The sequence below is a fragment of the Erinaceus europaeus genome, chromosome 16 (assembly GCF_950295315.1).
Source record: "Erinaceus europaeus chromosome 16, mEriEur2.1, whole genome shotgun sequence".
NCBI lineage: Eukaryota > Metazoa > Chordata > Mammalia > Eulipotyphla > Erinaceidae > Erinaceus > Erinaceus europaeus.
Window position 1 is genome coordinate 70,247,132 of NC_080177.1, and position 17,498 is coordinate 70,264,629.

The following is a 17,498-nucleotide window of genomic DNA, read 5'->3' on the forward strand; positions in this document are numbered from 1 at the left end:
CCTCAGGAGGTTGTAGTAATCATGTGAAATAGAAAGATTCTGGACCACTCTGCCTCAGCACCGAAATTCCAGAATCTGGGGCTAGAGCGAGACAAGAGGGAACAGCAGTGGGATAGGACCATGATTGCTGTCTTTAAGGACTAGGAGGCATGAGCTGAAGTTCTGCCTTCCCCTCCCTGACCTTCACACCATCATATTGCACCCTACCCCTGCAGGGAGACAACCAAGCAGAGCACTGGGGGGGAATGTGGGTCATTGTCATGAAGCAGGATTAATCATCAGTTTCACCTCTTCCTGTGTTCCAAAGACTCCCAAAGGCATCACGAACTCAGAGCTTTGATAATTCCTAGACTGCAGATAATGCTGAATTTCAGGTGGAAGTAATTTAAAAGGAAAATGAAACGAAACACAATGCTTTTTTTTTTTTTGCTCAGCTGCAATTTACCCAACATCAGTCAGACAGCAAATCACTGCAATATGATTCTATTTCCCTCCTTCTTTTCATTGCTCCAGTCTCTTCTCAAAGATAAGATAACTTGACCAATTCCACAATTTCCCTGGAGGCCACCAATGAATAAGAATCCCTGAGAACTCATCTTCCCCTCAGAGGTAGACAGTGTAGACCCTACCAGCCATTTTCAATATGCTCAGAGAGCCTTACCACCTTTGTTTATCTTTCCCTGCTCCTTTATCTCTTCTCAGAGAAACAAACTAAGAAGACAGCCATCTAATAACAGGTAATGCTTGCTCCAATGGACTTGGCATTTCGGAAAGCTTCTGAAAGACTTAGTCTCTTGATTGTTCCTACTGACAGACCACTGGCAGTTACCTGAACTACCTGGGTACAACCTCAGGATTCCTAAGCACCAGAGTAAACAGCCTGTTGGCACTGTCTTGAAGAAAGCACCATCGCATTTTTTTTTTGGGGGGGGGCAGGGGTCTTGTAGTTGATGACTACAGTTGGTTCCTGCATCAGCTGTGGGTTTGAGACCCCTGTGTGGAGTCCTCATATTTGGGGAGGTGAATTCACCTTGGCATCAGGAGTGCTAGTTCAATGCAAGTTCTCAGCTAAGAAAGGAAGGTCCTGATTTGTTTTTGTCTGTTTACTCTTTACCCATTAAAAAAATCTTTTCCTTCATTCTAACTCTCCCTCGTAAAAGCAGCCATGACTCTGTTTCCTCATATAATGAAGAGGATTTCCTCTCCAGGGCTTGCCTTTCCCTGGGTTCTTGTCCCTGGAGAGGGAGTCAGAATTCATATTAAGGGCTCATTTATGCTGATCTAGAAGATTGACCAATGCCAATCTTCAGAACAGAGTTTCTAAGCATAACAGAGAATATTTTATTAAGAAAAACCTATGTAGTACCCTCAAATTTTACCCTGATGTCCAATTTGGATCATTCTAACTACTCAAGACATTCTATTCCTTCAGGACTATGCTACAACTCCAAGATAATATACATGGTGGAGTAAAATAGGCAACTTGCTTGGCTCCACAGTGAGCTGAGTCCTACTTCCAAAGAGGAGTTGTGCTGTGTAAATACTAACTCAGATATTGTAACACGGAACCCTGACACTCATTAACCTGAACAAATGCAGCAAGAGTAAGGAATCTGCAGGCATTTACGATATTTAAACATCATAGATTGGCAGTTTGTTGGATGTGTGTTCTTTTCTGAACGTTGATGTTTAGGGAAGTCCCTAGGATTTTTTTCCCTTTCTATCACCTCCTCACCCTGCCATCTTTCACCCTCCATATTTGGCTTCAGAATCATATATTTTCAAAGGGAGAAAAATAAATTTGCCCTCCCCAGGAGTATCAAATGTGCATTGTCTGCAGAATATAACCAAAAGGCTCAAGAAAGTCAAACTAAGGGTTCTGCCTCAAAGGTCCAAGGACATGACAACTTGAATATAAGCCACTGATGCAAAAGTGTTGGAGTCCATCCAAATGATCCTGACACCCATAGGTGGTTACTGTTTGTATTTATACTTTGTTACACAGAAATAGCTGGTAGTATTACAGTCTGAACAAACATCAACAAAACAAACCCTATGGGGTGATATTTAGATCTATCTTGCAGAAAAAGTCACTAAAGCTAAGAGTGCTTACCATAGTAAATGGCAGAGCTGAGTCTTACTTTCAGCTTTCCAAATTCTAGTTTCTACGCATTCAACTAGAGCAATAAGGAGCCTTGTCAACTTGTCAAGACTTCTGTACGCACACAAGGGTTAATGGGTGTAGGCAGTGTTGTTGACTCTCTCTCTAGTGCTTCTCCCATTAAGCCACAGTTTTCTTACTGAGTTATAAGACATTTATACAGTTGGGTTTTCTTGAGAGCTTGTTTGGAGGTTCTAGCAGGGGAACACGGCTACTCCTATACCCTCGATTGAAGACCATCTCCATTTGGGGAAGGACATCCTCTTTGACCGAGCATGCAGCTTGGGGAGGGACACACATGGAGTTGTGAGGGAGGAAGGGGACACCTGCCTAGCCAGCCAGATCAGCCGAATCAGCCCTGGCGATCAATGGAGTGACAGATGTCGCAGCTAGATCACCCTCAGACTCACATCCACAGTTGGGCTTTCTTAAATTTCCTGTCTGTCCCTAAGCATTGATTCTGGGTGAAAATCAGGATTATAGTGAGCTAGAGCTAGAAGATACTGGGAAGTCATGTGGTCTAGTTAGAGAAACACTACAATTCAGTGAAATTGCCAGGGCTTGTCAAAGAGACAGATAGGGACTTAGTTTCTGATTTCTTGCCATTGCACCTCATATTCACAAGACATACAGGTCTGTCTATAGCAATGGCAAATGCTCTGGCATCGCCTAAGCTAGTGAAGACTACCCTTCAGAAAGGCTAGAGCACTAAGAACACGAAAGCAGGACATACATCACTCTGTGTCTCATCAGAAACTCAGCCCCTGTTCCTTAAAAGAAAAAAAAAAATCCCTTGCTAAGCTAGCTGCTGGGGGGATTTTTCAGCAAACTGAAAAGTGTTTCTTCAGTTAGTGACTGAACAAAAATGTTCAATAAAGACAGTTGCCAAACATAGTGACTATAAGAAGAAAGAATGAGTTACTTACGTGGTTCCACCTCCAGATACGTTCCTTTGCCAAAGATCAGTGGATTAAGCACAGCTGGTAGACCTAGTCTAAAAACTATCTTTCTCTTCCTGGTAGCCCTGGCCCTATTGCCATACCATGTGATGGTATTGATAGAATTTTCTTTCCCACTTGGCCTGAACTCTTTTTCCCTCAGTCTTAGGGAACATCTTTCTGCATAAAGTGGGTGGGAATTTCTGGGTCAAGTAGGAATCTAAGTTTTTGTCATTTTCCCATTTGATTCTGTATTTGGGAAGAAAGAAAGAGTCAAGTGGAAAGGTGTTTTTTACTTTATCAGGGTTAAAGAAAAGCAGAATGTTTACCATATAGTAGGGGTTCTCAACCTTTGGGCTGCATGTAGGTGGGAAAAAGTCTAGAGAGTTATATGCCCTGTTCATACCTAGCGTTTAGAAGAGTGCACTGGACTTAGTTACAATGATGTGTCCCAGGTTACAGAGTTGGGACTTAAAAGTGGTGATGAAGGCTCCTATCTTGCTTTCATAGCTATTTGCCTATTTCTTTTATGCCTCACACTATAACTTGTTATTTATTTGTTTGTTTGCTAATTCATTCAAAAATGCTTATTTCGTGCCATTGACATATGTGCAGATATATTCTGAAACAACTCAAATCCTGTACTCTTATGGGACAAAGGAGATGAATGATAGTTGAGCATGCAAAATTTCAAACGGAGATGTGGGGTATTAGAACAACAACAGTGACGACGGTGACAAAAAACAAAAACAAAAAAGCAAGGTAGAGCCAATAAAACAGCTCACTTGGATAGTGCACCTACTATGCCCCGTATGCAAACCATGTCCAAGTCTGGCCCCCACTGCATTGGAGGAAGCTTCAGTGGTGTGGTGTCTTTTATTCTCTTTTTGCTTCTGTCTCTTCCTATCTGAAAAAAAAAATCAGCTTGGAAAAGTGAAACCTGAAGGATGACACATAAAATAGGGCCAAGGGACTGCAGAAGAATGACAAGGGCAGTTGGAGAAGACCTCACTGGAAGTCCTATTTGATTAAAGAGCTAAAGGAGGAAAGGGAAGAAACTAGGGAGTCCCTGGCAGAAAATACTTCCGTGCTGAGGGAACTGCATGTGGAAGACTTCATTGTGTGAGGCATTCTCCATAATGAGAGAGTCTGACAAGAGGCCAGGACAAGGGCCAGGGGGTGGGAGGAATGGGATGGTATCTTGGGATTTTAGAAGTTCATCTGTAGCCCAGGGTTGTGTGTGTTGTGTGTATTCCTTGCTTTGAGAGTGGAGAATGATGTTCTATCATTATCTAGACTTTTCGGAGTTTAGGGACCATCTAGATTCAGAGGTATGATGTGAAGTGTGGGTCTGGTTCAGTTCCTCTGAGGGAAAGGGAATGCCTCTTTGGGCAAGTGGTTTTGGTCTGGGAGCAGGAGCCCCTGCTTGGTACATGAAGGTGGGGGGTGGCATCTGGAAGGTGTCACTGTTGATAGAGATTGTTCAGGTAGCTTAGAAAGGTGTGTACTAGAGGCTGAGGGCTGGGCTGGGCTGGAGATGCCTGCCCTGGCATGCGCTCTGATCTAGTTGTGGGGCTCACAGCAGAGTGGAGTTCTGAAGAGCACAGGGTTTAGTCAGACAGATGACTCTGCTAAAATATCTAATATTGCATGGCCACCATGAGAACTGGATAACATAAAATAGCTAGCCCATTAACACAAAATATCTAGCCTATGAATATAGATTATCTAGCTAATTGAGATAAAATACCCAGCCCAATAGCATAACATATCTAGTCCATTAACATAAAAGATGTAGCCTAGCTACCTTTTAAGTCTCTCAAAAATTGATAGTTGAGAGACTTTGTGTAATAATGTTCTTTTGACATCAGTAGAAAGAAAGCATCAAGACATCTATTACATCCCTTCCATAAATGTTGTTCAATAAGTGTTAAGCCTTGAAGAAAAAATGGTAGTTGACATAATGATGACATGTAACAAGACATTTTATTCTAAGGTCATGTCCATAGCCCACTTTCCCAAGGATGTCCTCAGTGATTGAAGCCTTTGTCACACACACACACACACACACACACACACACACACACACACACACACACACACATGCACACACACATGCACACATGCACTCACTCACTCACACACACTCACACACTCCTGCCATTTCACATTCAGTAGCACTTGATTCCACACTGTTCTGTCCTGTTTTCCGGTTCTGTTTTTACAAAGTTAAGTGGCACTCAGGTTTTCTCTACACAGGGGGTTAAAAAATGTGTTTGAAGACCTGCTCTGTTAGTTTTGTGCTACTTGAGTGAGCCCTGCAAGTAAGAACTTGAAAGAAGTAGTAGGGCACCAAAGTAAAAACCCTGGGTGGAGGGTGAAGGTGGATGTTCAGCTTCATGGGGTGGGGGGAGGGGAGGGGGTGGGCCACAGTCTTTTGGTGGTGGGAATGGTGTTTATGTACACTCCAATTAATTTGTATTCATATAAATCACTATTTAAGTGATATGAGAGGGGAAAAACTGATTGAATGTCTCAAACTTTTTAAAGCACAGGCTGAGTCTTTTTAATATATAGGCTGAGTCTTTGATATGTTGACTCTCTTAAAAGCTTAGTCTAGGGAGAACAAAGGCAACCGGTGGCATAGCTATATGCAAATAATGTCAAAGGACATAAAATATGGTGAGGGTGTGTATGATACAGCAAATCCAAACAAAGGGATTTTTCAAAGTTAACCCAATTGCCAAACAATGTGATTATTACAATAACTATCTATTGTCTTCTTAAACCCTAAGACAACAGGAATCTCCTGCTTCCTCTATAGAGCCTATGTTTCTCCCAATCCTGGAACTTCTGGGGTGGGGCTCACTTCCCTGCATGCTTCTCTCAAGTCAGGCCAAATGATATTGCATCCTCCGATTCCAACCTAATCAATGCAACGAGTACCATCTCAGCATGCTTCACCTCAGACTGTGTACAGAGACGTCAGGCATGGAATGCCAACACTTCACCTTTATCACTCGGGTGATACCTTTCCTTTTATAGTATTTTCTAATTCAATTCCAGGAGCTTCACTTCCTAACAAAGTCCCAAAACCTAGATATAGGCCAGGTCCCATAAGATGTTCACATGTATCCATAAATTAGGGCAAAATATATATCTGAAAGCAAAAATACACAATAGTCTGTAGCGAGTATCAAGTTCATAATGAAATAGTGTCCGCTTAGACTTAGATACCCTCCTCACCTACTTCCTATTACAGTTCTCTCACTCACTCCAAAGCTAACCTTAGCAAAGCAAGGTCTGCAAAAGCTGAATAAGGGCAAGAGACTGTTATACTTTAACAATGACTCTTTAGTCACTATCAGGCCATTGCACCAGCTGGGGCCCTAACTGGGGAGTCCTGAGATTCCCAAACAGACTTCATGGGCCTAGAACTCAAATAAATCCCTCTCTCCATTGTTACTGGTCATTTCTATCAGGAACAACAAAATAGACCCCTTTGTGGGCCCCCATAGGACCTTGCCCTCAACTTGGATCAACAATGGTAGAGAATGTTCCATCCTCTGAAGGGAGGCTGGACAACATACTCTATGCTACACCTGAGGAAGATGGGTCGATACTGGGGCAGCATGGAATGTTCCTACTCATGACCACAGAATGTGAGCTCAGATCTAGAGGGATGTAGAGGTCACACAGGCTCCTAAACTCGCTATGGGCCCCAGATCACATCAATATTTATACCCCTTTCCCATATTAGGAAGCTACTCTCTTCCCTGATCCAGCTTTCTGGTCCTTTTACCAGCCATGACATCTTCTCCCCAGACAATAATTAGGATCTACCTGCATATCAGATTTCAGGCTCAAGAATAAAAAACCACTAGTATAGCCACAGGCCCTTTGAAATATAACTAAAATATGCCTACTAGCTATCTACAAAATAAAGGACCCCCCCCCCCAACACTTCATCTGCACTATTCCAGCCTTTAGGTCCATGGTTGGTCAACAATTTGTTTGGCTTTGTATGTTAACTCTCTTTTCAGCCATTAGGTTCCAGAAGTTAGCAGGATGCAACCACACTTTGCTGGACAGACAACCCCTCCAAGGTGCCTTGGAGCTCCGTTTCCCCAGAGCCCTTCCCCACTAGGGAAAGAGAGAGACAGGCTGGGAGTATGGATCGACCTGTTAACACCCACGATAAGCGGGGAAGCAATTATAGAAGCCAGACCTTCAGCCTTCTGCATCCCACAATGATCTTGGGTCCATACTCCCAGAGGGGTAAAGAATAAACAGGAAAGCTATCAGGGGAGGGGATGGAATACGGAGGTCTGGTGGTGGGAATTGTGTGAAGCTGTACTCCTCTCATCCTATGGTTTTGTCAATGTTTCCTTTTTATAAATAAAAAATTAAAAAAAAAAGAATTTGAAAGAAGTTCCTGAGGAAAGAAAGCACCAAAAGGAAGTATGTTTCTGAGAAAATAAAGGCCTTGGGTTTGCAGTGATGCCTCTTTAATCCCATATTAGTTGGTTGAAAAAAAGAGACACTATTCAAAGACATTCTGGGTCCTGCCCTTTCTGGGTGCCCCTTATCTTTTCATTTCAAAGAGTGATGGAATGAACCAGCTTACTGTTGCCAAACTTTGATTAATCATCTTGCTCCCTCTTTTTGGTATATGCATCTGGCATATAATTTGTTTTATAACCTCCTTTGAATTTACTTGCCATATTATCACTTAAAGTACAATTGAAAAGAAACTTTAAATGGCATGGTTTTGACAATCTGTTTACAACTCTGGTGTGATTGAAAAACAGGGCAAGTTCAGAGAGTAAAAAGAGTTAATCAAAACGAGGTGTTGTACATTCCATACTTAAGGAAGCACTGGAGAGTGAGCCAGGGAATAGAAGCACTGAGTTCTCTAGAAAGACCTTGGAGAACAATGGGAGATTACAAATATCAGTTACCAGCTCTGTTGGGAACATGGATAAACTACTATTGCGGTGAGAAGGTTAAAAGCCAATGAAGTCTCTAATAGACAAAGAGGGGAAGCGACCTAAATGCTTACGGAGGGATGACTGGATAAAGAAGCCATGGGACCTATACTCAGTGGAATACTATTCTGCAGTTAAAATATGATATTGTCCTTTGATAAGTTGACTCTCTAGAAAGCCTAGACCAGGGAGAACAGAAGCATCTGGTGACACCACTATATACAAGATGCTGGGTATTATATAGCAAACCCAAACAAAGGGACTTTTCAAAGTTAACCCAATTACCAAAAAATGTGATGATAACAATAACTATCCATTGTTATTGAACCCTAACACAGCAGGAACCTCACATTTCCACTATAGAGCCTATATTTCCCCCAGTCCTGGAACCTTACGGTGGGGCCCACTTTCCTGCATGCTTCTCTCAATTCAAATCAAATAATATTGCATCTGCGATCGCAACCTAATCAACGCAAGGAGTGTCACCCCAGCATGCTTCACTTCAGATTGTGTCCAGAGACTTCAGGTGTGGAATGACAACCCTTCAGCTTCATCACTCAGGTGAGACCTTTCCTATCATAGTATTCTCTAATTCCATTCCAGGTGGTCCACTCCCCAATAAAATCCCCAAACCTAGATATAGACCAGGTCCCCTGAGATAGAGCATATGTTCACACGTGTTCATAAACCAGGGAAAAATATATACCTGAAAGCAGAAGCACACAAAAGTCTCCAGAGAGTACCCACCCCCAACACTTCATCTGTACTATTCCAGCCTTTAGGTCCATGATTGTTCAACAATTTGTTTGGCTTTGTATGTTAACTCTCTTTTCAGCCACCAGGTTCCGGATGTCAGCATGATGCCGACTAGACTTCCCTGGACTGAAGACCCCACCAGTGTGTCCTGGAGCTCTGCTTCCCCAGAGCCCCACCCTACTAGGGAAAGAGAGAGGCAGACTGGAAGTATGGATTGACCAGTTCTCTTGTTAAGCCCATGTTCAGTGGGGAAGCAATTACAGAAGCCAGACCTTCCACCTTCTGCAACCCACAACGACCCTGGGTCCACACTCCCAGAGGGATAGAGAATGGGAAAGCTATCAGGGGAGGGGATGGGATATGGATCCCACTGGATGGTGGGAATTGTGTGGAGTTGTACCCCTCTTATCCTATGGTTTTGTTAATGTTTCCTTTCTTAAATAAAAAAAAAAATGATACTGTGTCCTGTGGGACAAAATGGATGGAACTGGAGGTGATGTTGCTCAATGAAGCAAGTGAGGAGGGGAAAGGCAGCTACCAGATATTTTTACTCATATGGAATACAGAGAATTGAAACACAAACTTGCAAAAAACAAACATAAACACAAAGACAAACCAAGCTGTCTCTAAGACTTTGTGAGAATTCTGATGATTATCATTGTGGGGGGGTGGGTGAAGGGAGGCATAGGACTTTGGTGGTGGTTGCACTATGGAACTAGACCCCTATAATTTTATAATCCTGTAAACCATTATCAAATCAGTAATAAAAATAAAAAATAAAGTCATTGCATCCTGACTTCCCTGGGCAGATGACCTCACCATGCTTCCTGGAATCTCACCTCTCCAGAGCTCTGCCCCACTAGGGAAAGATAGAAACAGGCTGAGGGTATGGATTGACCTGCCAACACCAAGTCCAGTGAAGAAGCAGTTATAGAAGCCAGACCTTCCAAGTTCTGCACCCCATAAAGAATTTTGGTTCATACTCCCAGAGAGGGAGCAATGTTAGGGGAAGATGACCAGAGGGTTCTGAACTCCCCATTCCATCAAGATCCTAAGGCCCAGAGAGAGAAGAAAAAAAATAAAGGAAGGACATTTGGATGTAGCAATTGGTGTATGACTCAGAAAGGAAGAGAAGGCAGGACCATAGAAAGTTTATATCTGTGACCTTGGGAGAACTGCTATAGTTTCCAGTGGAGGGAATGTGGATATAGAAGTCTGGTGGTAGGAATGATGTGGAATTATACCCCTGTTGTCTCATAATCTTGTAAATCAATGTTAAATCTGTAATAAAAAAGCAAGCAAACAAAAAACCATACACACACAAAAAGGCATACACACACAAAGCCAATGAAATTTAAGGGCAGACTTGAATTTTCAAAAATTTACTGTCATTAAAAAATATATATATCTGGACTTCTCTGCTCTGACTCTGCTAGCTCAGCTTTGGTTCTCTAGCTCTTTCTGGGCACGAAGTCCTTGCCTCACTTTTTTTCAAAGTATAGGGAACCTGGCAGCACCCAACTTGTGCTCCTTTTGCTTCCTGCCTCTGTCTCCTTCATCTCACCCACTCCAGTTTGCCCTGTTCTCAGGCATTCTCAGAGAGGAACCCACGCCACCATCCTAGTCCACCCTAGCTCTTTTCTTCAAGGGCACAAATGCTATTTCTCTTGTCGTTGCCCTGTTGACAGATTTGGGACCACTGACCTCATTGCCAGACTTCTCTGGAACTTCTGAAATGGGCTTTTGCATTTGTTCATAACACTTACTACATAAATGCAGATAACTGCTAGCAGCCTGGGAGTGGTTGCCAAGTGGAAACTGCAGGACTCATTGGCTTTCTTTTTACTCATTAATTTGCTTAGCAATGTTGTGTTGAATTCAAATGCCACTTATATGTCATAAATGGATGCTTTCTTTTCTGGGATGAGTACAACCCTTCAGTAGCCTCAGTTCCTCTCCTGCAGATAATTAGTGAGTGGCACCTTAGTGAGGAAGCTGCACAGGAGGGACCCTCAGGGAAAGACTCCTGGCTGTGTCCTCGAGACTTGAAAGCAGTTCTTAGTTGGCAGCATTACATATTCACTTTGTTCTGCTCGGCGGCATCTAGTCTCACAGGGAACCAGAATGTTACAGCTTCCTCACTAGCAACCTGGCTCCCCCTTGCAGTATTTCAACTTCAAACAGTTAGAAACAGATGTTAGAACACCGGTTCCCTCCTTCTGAAGAGAAAGGGAGAAGCACCAGTGTCCACTTACTCTGGCCTCACCCTCAATGCTCAGGAGCTAGGAGCAGTTTAAAACCCTCCCCTGGTCAGAATGGCTTATGTCCAGAGCCATCCTGATAGAATTACCCAGACTCAGATCAACCTCGTTGCTGGTCATTTGCAGACATTTTTGTTTTCCCCTTGGGACCTGGACCCTGACACTGGTCCCTGTCATCTGACCTGAATTCTAAGGTCTGGGAAGAAATTTCTCAGTTTCCTTTGAGCCATGTGGAATCTCTCATACCTCCCATCCCTGAAGTTTGTAATGTTTACAGACATTCCCCACCTGCTTCCTAACTTCTACGGAGATCAACAACAGTTCATATCTCTCCCCCAACACATCCTTCTTGACATTATATTCAACAAAACCAGATGAATGAATTACTTACGTGGTTCCACGGTCAGCTGGGTTCCTTTTCCAAAGATGAGTTTATCATAGTCACAGCACTCAAGGGTGTTTCAAAAACCTCAAGCGTCCTTCCACCTTCCTCCTTCCGGGTAATTCGTGGATTAGAGACTCTTTAGAGCTTGGTTCTGAGAAAGATGGTAAGTGCTGCTAATTCAGTTGGTTCAAGATGATCTAATTCATTGCAGGGAGAGTGCATTTGCTTTGAGGATTCTCTCTGAGGAGCAGGTAGGAGCACACAGTCCTATGGTGACTGTTTCCAGTACTGGAAAACAAGTCATCAAGTCCTCTGAATGGCTGCTTTGTGTTGTTTCAGATTGGTCTCATTTCCTAGACACACACATGACTTTGAGTCTTGGAAAGCTGGCACTGCCAGGGTGATGGATGAGCCTGGGATCCTTGACTGGTCATAGGTCAAGGCCTTCACAGACTCCAGTGCTGCTTTAGGAGCCCACGACCTATGGCATAACAAGAGGTGAACAGGCAGTGGGAAGCACTGTTCAGGTCCAGGTGACTGACAGCAAAGCCAGCCCCAGAATGAACAAGAAGGGCTGGGAATTGCAGAGAAACAAATCAGTCTCTTCAAATCCATCTTCCAAATGGCACAGCAGGATACCTAGACAAATCTCCTTTGGGACTTGGATTCAAACATGTGAGATGGCTCTTTTATCTCTGTTGCAACAGAACCAACATAGAACCAAGACAAAGAGAGTTTTAAGAGTGATATCTTTTGGTGTTCCTTAATGTAACTGTAAGATCATGTCTCAAAGCTAGAGACAGCGACAAACAGGTCAGCATCTAGTTTATCCCTCTTGGTCTGACATCCCTTCTGGGTCACTGAGCAAGGAAGGGTGGCTCTCAGTTGTGCTCATGCCCCAGGGAAATGCTACTTTCCTTCTACAGTTTTTGTACAGGCCGCTGTGGGTTTTGTAACACTGTGGGTATCCCACCAATCATCACAGTGCTATAGCCCTTTACAAAAACCTCCCCTTGGCTTCACCCTATGAAGCCTCTGAGAACCCAGAGTGCCAGATGTCTTCTCCCAGTCAAGATCAAAGGAATTGGGTGGTGAGGTGGGGGCAGGCCCATCCTGCTGCTTCCACCTCAGCTTCTCCTGGCCCACTGGCCAGGTCTGCCCTGTGCCAGAAATTAGAATGAATGCCCAGCAACCATCTTGTCTACTTCATCTGTGCTCTCTGGCTAGTGTACCTTCAACTGGTTTCCCACAGAAGGGGATTTTCAGGCACCTAAATGTCTCAAATGGACTCTACATGCTGTGGGCTAGGCAGAAAGTGTTTGTGGTCACTGTGATCTCTGCTGCCACCTGCTAAGCGTCTGAATCACGTCCTTTCCTCCCATTTTACACCTGAGCACTGCTGTGCAGTTGACAAAGGGCTTTCCTGTTATTTTAAAATGTTATCCCCTCCACAGACTTTCTGGTTGTTAAATTCAGGGCTAGTATCACAGATGGTGCTTTGGAGGGTTTAAAAACAAACAAACAAACCAACAAACAAAAAAATCCTTCTGGGTGACTGCAGCACAGCCCCTTGTATTGTACCCTGGCAAACAGAAGGCAATTGGTGCGCTCTGTAAGAAGCAGCCCCTCCCCCTGCTGGTGCAACTCTGCTCTGGAGCCTCATCTCAGCTGCCAGAGCACATGCTAAATTTTAGCTCTGCGATGTTCCATCCTTCGAAGGGAGGCTGGACAATATACTCTATGCTACACCTGAGGAAGATGGGTCCTGATTTGGGGGCAGCTTGGAATGTTGCTACTCATGACCACAGAATGTGAGCTCAGATCTACAGGGATGCAGAGGTCACAAAGGCTCCTAAGCTGAATATGAGCCCCAGATCATATCGAATTGATGGAGTTTATAGTCAACAATATTTATACCCCTTTCCCATTTTTGGGAGCTACTCTCTTCCTTGATCCAGTTTTCTGGTCCTTTTGCCAGCCATGACATCACCTCCCCAGACAATAATTAGGATCCACCTGCATATCAGATTTCAGGCTAAGGCAAAAACAAGAACATCAACAACACTAGTATAGCCACAGGCCCTTTGGAATCTAAGCAAAATAGGCCTAGTAGCTGTCTACAAAACTGAGGGCCCCCCAACTCTTCATCTGCACTATTCCAGCCTTTAGGTTCATGATTGGTCAACAATTGGTTTGGCTTTGTATGCTAACTCTCTTTTCAACCACCAGGTTCCAGATGCTAGCATAATGCCAACCAGACTTCGCTGGAAAGACAACCCCACCAATATGTCCTGGAGCCCCACTTCACCAGAGCTCTAACCTACTAGGGAAAGAGAGAGACAGGCTGAGAGTATGGGTCGACCTGTCAATGCCCATGTTCAGTGATGAAGCAATGACAGGAGCTAGACCTTCCACCTTCTGCACCCTATAATGACCCTGGGTCCATACTCCCAGAGGGTTAAAGAATAGGGAAGCTATCAGGGGATGGAGATGGGATACAGAGTTCTGGCAGTGGGAATTGTGTGGAGTTGAACCCCTCTTATCCTATGGTTTAGTCAATGTTTCCTTTTTATAAATAAAAAATCAAAAAATATTTTTAGCTCTGCTTGAACCCCCAGTAGAGTGCCCTGATACAAAGGACAACCAGAGTGACTAGACTCAGGAGTTCTGGTCATATTCAGTGGGTGCTTTTAACTGTAAATTTTAGGATTTATTTTTTCTATTAATATAGAGACAGAAACACAGAAAGGCAGAGAAAGAATGAAAGAGACCGTAGCACCAAAACTTCCTTCCATGAGGTGGGGACCTGGCTCAGCCCTGGGTCATGCACGTGCTCAAGCAGCACCCTGTCCAGTGAGCTGTTTTCCTGGCCTGGATGATTTTAATTGATAGTCTTGTTATTTTATTTTATTATTATTATTATTTCCAGATCACTTCTTTGCTCTAGTGTTTGGTGGTGTGAAGGATTGAACCTGGGACTATGGAGCCTTTGGCATGAAAATCTCTTTGCATAACCTTTATGCTATGTAACCCTGCACCCATCCTCTTTTAGAAAATGGTCCTTTAGTGCTCTCAAGATACTAGGCTGGCTTTGCCTTGGACCTCTGTGCCTGTCACTCTGAAAATAAAGTGATGAGACAGACTCATCGAAGGTGACCTTGGTTGATGGGAAACACCAAAGGAGAGTTGTGAATTGTGCCATTGTTATTAAAAACCCAGGCAGGACTGAAAAATACAAGCTGCTTTTCATTTTTTTTTTTCTTAAGGAGTTTATCCAATCCTGTGGTTTAATTTACTTATAATCTTTGGGCAACTTCCTCTTACTCTACACAGAACTGCAACCCAGTCCCCCAAACTCTAAGCAACAACATCTTCACACTGAGAGCGTCAAACTCTTTAGATGACTCATGAGGATGGGCAAGAATAAACAGATAGGAAAAGACACACAGGGTCTCAGTCACAGACACGGTGTGAGACAGAAATCAGAGAAATACAGGTTTAATGGAAAGACCCAGGTAAGAATAAAGAATGGTAATTTGGACTCTTGAATATAGTGGGTTTTTGTATTAGCCTAGTTTTTAATAGACTATTTATTAATGGGAGAAATGGAAGGATAGATAGAGAAAGATAACTAGACATCACTCTGGCACATGTGCTGCCAGGGATTGAATTCTAGTTTTCACGCTAGAGATCATGACATTTTATTCACTGTGCCGCCTTGCTCATCTTTGAAATAGCAAGAAGTATGGCTACTGTTGTGAACAATTAATTAAGCTTCTGGTTAACCCATGTGAAATTACCCCCTCTTCTAGTTCCCATGAACCATTTTTTTTTTTTACTAAGCAACTATTAGAAACTGGTCTGAAGAGACCTAGTTACAGGAAACAAAAAATAGGGAATGAAAAGGCTATTAAATTCTGAGGAATGCAAAATATAAATGGTGTAACTGCACATCTGGAAGCTCACAGTCCGGCAACCTTGGCGGAAGGTTTTGCAGTGGTGGCTCTTGATAAGAATGCACCTACTGTGGTTCCTAGCACTTCATGCCTTCCCTGGAACAAGAGTAGATACCCAGGGAGTTTGCCAGGGACTTGGAAGGCTTCCTGGCATGGGTATCATTATACTCCACTGACTTTGGGGCTTTGTTATGCTTTGACCCAGGAGATGGGAGTGGACAAGTAGGGTTTCATCTCCAAGTGGAAGATTCAAGCGGCATCCCATCATGGGTCTCCAAGAGCAGTCGTCAACCTCTGTCCTCTGAGATAAGAGGATGAACTAAGGGAGTCTTTACTACTTCAGCTTGGGTTTAGAATTTATTTGATTATTTTTAATGAGAGAGAGATATAGATAGATGGGTAGATACCAGAACACTACTCAGCTCTGGCTTATAGTAGTGCTGGGGCTTGACCTTGGGACCCCAGACCCTCAGGCATGAAAAACTTCTGCAGAACCGTTATGAGGTCTCCCCAGCCTGAATACATGAATCTTGTCTTGAAATCATGTCCATGTGGCCTATAGGCAAGTGAGAAAAAGTAACGTGTCTGTTGTTATAAGCAACTGAAACTTTGGAATTGTCATTGATCATAATCAGCAGAAATATGAAATTACTTGCTTAAAATTTTTAGTATTTTCCCATAATGTTTATGATAAAATAGTAGGAAAGATAGGCTTTGTCATACTTCCTTCAGAGGTGCATTCTGTAGTCTTTATTTCAATTTATTTTATATATTTATTTTGGATTGAGGCAGAGAGAAGTTGAGAGGGAAGGAGGAGATGGGGAGGGAAAAAGAGACACTTGCAGTACTGCTTCACCACTCATGAATCTTCCCTCTTGCAGGTGGGACCTGGGAGCTTGAACTGGGCTCTTGTGCACTGTAACACGTCACTCTGCCCCAAGATGTGCTGCCACTGCCTGATCCCATTCTGTGCTTTTCTACTCGCTCCTTTAAGGAGCTTCTGGAAAGCTTGCTTCTGGAAAGCTCCTTTTCTCTCATGTCTCATTGTTTTTGTCAGAGTGCTCTTTTCTTTTATAACTCACTTTTACCTGAACTCACCTTCTAAGAGCTTAATTATTCTGCTTTTAACTTAGTGGTTGACTCTTCTGAGAAGTTTTAAGTGAATGTTTAGCACTGAACAAGGTTAGGTGCCCACCCTGTTCCTCAATGTTCATAGCATCAGTGCTTTTTTCCCCCCTCTTACCATCTTCAAAACTATGTTCTCTTCATTTTCACTAGGTAGTGAGAGAAGGGTTTTATGTTGTTTGTCTTTGTATATCCTGTGCCAACAAGGCACCTGACTCTGAGTGCTGAGAAAGTCTCCAGATACATTCTAAGGATGATGTGTCTTCTGTTGGGAGAGGACAAGTTAGGAAGAGGCAGAGCCATGGCCAGAAGAACCGCATTGCTCCACCCCTTCCTCCCCTGCTCTCTTGCTGGCACAAGACTGCCTTGTGGAATCCCACTATATGTTTGCTTAGTGTGGCACCGCAACATGGGTTGTAAACAAATTGATTTTGTACATTAGCCCAATTGAAGCATGACTGGGAAGATAAATTTGTTGTGATTTGCTCTACACTGTGAAATATATTCTTAAGCCAAACAGAAAGGGATTTCATGTTGTTTAAATAATTGCAATATTCAAGTCACATTCTTTCCCACTAAGATGAGTAATCAAGGGTCAGTTGTACATGTAGAGAGGAATCCTAGAATCCCATAGCTGGAAGAGGCTTTAAGGAGCATATGTTCACTCCCCTGGGAGTTCAGGTGTGTTGTGACCCCAGCAGGAGTTTGGGACTATTAGCATATGTGTGAGGACATCCTCTGGAGGAAGAGACATAGAGGGGGATGAATGCATAAAAGGAGGAGTGGAGAGCAGCTTGCTCTCTTGTCTGGTCACCTTCCTGCAGCAGGCTTCTGTTGGTTTGGATATCAGACTTACCCTCACACATGGTGGTCTTGGGTGGCTTGATTGCAGACTTTGGCCTGTTCTCTTAACTAGAATCATTTCTTC

At 43.3% G+C, this 17,498-nt stretch overlaps 1 protein-coding gene across 1 annotated transcript in view; it reads right to left on the bottom strand.

Moving 5' to 3' along the window:
• Window positions 1-17,498, bottom strand: part of LOC103125982 (T cell receptor alpha chain MC.7.G5-like) — a 578,475-nt gene that overhangs the window by 112,021 nt on the left and 448,956 nt on the right. The gene's annotated exons all lie outside the window — the stretch shown is intronic.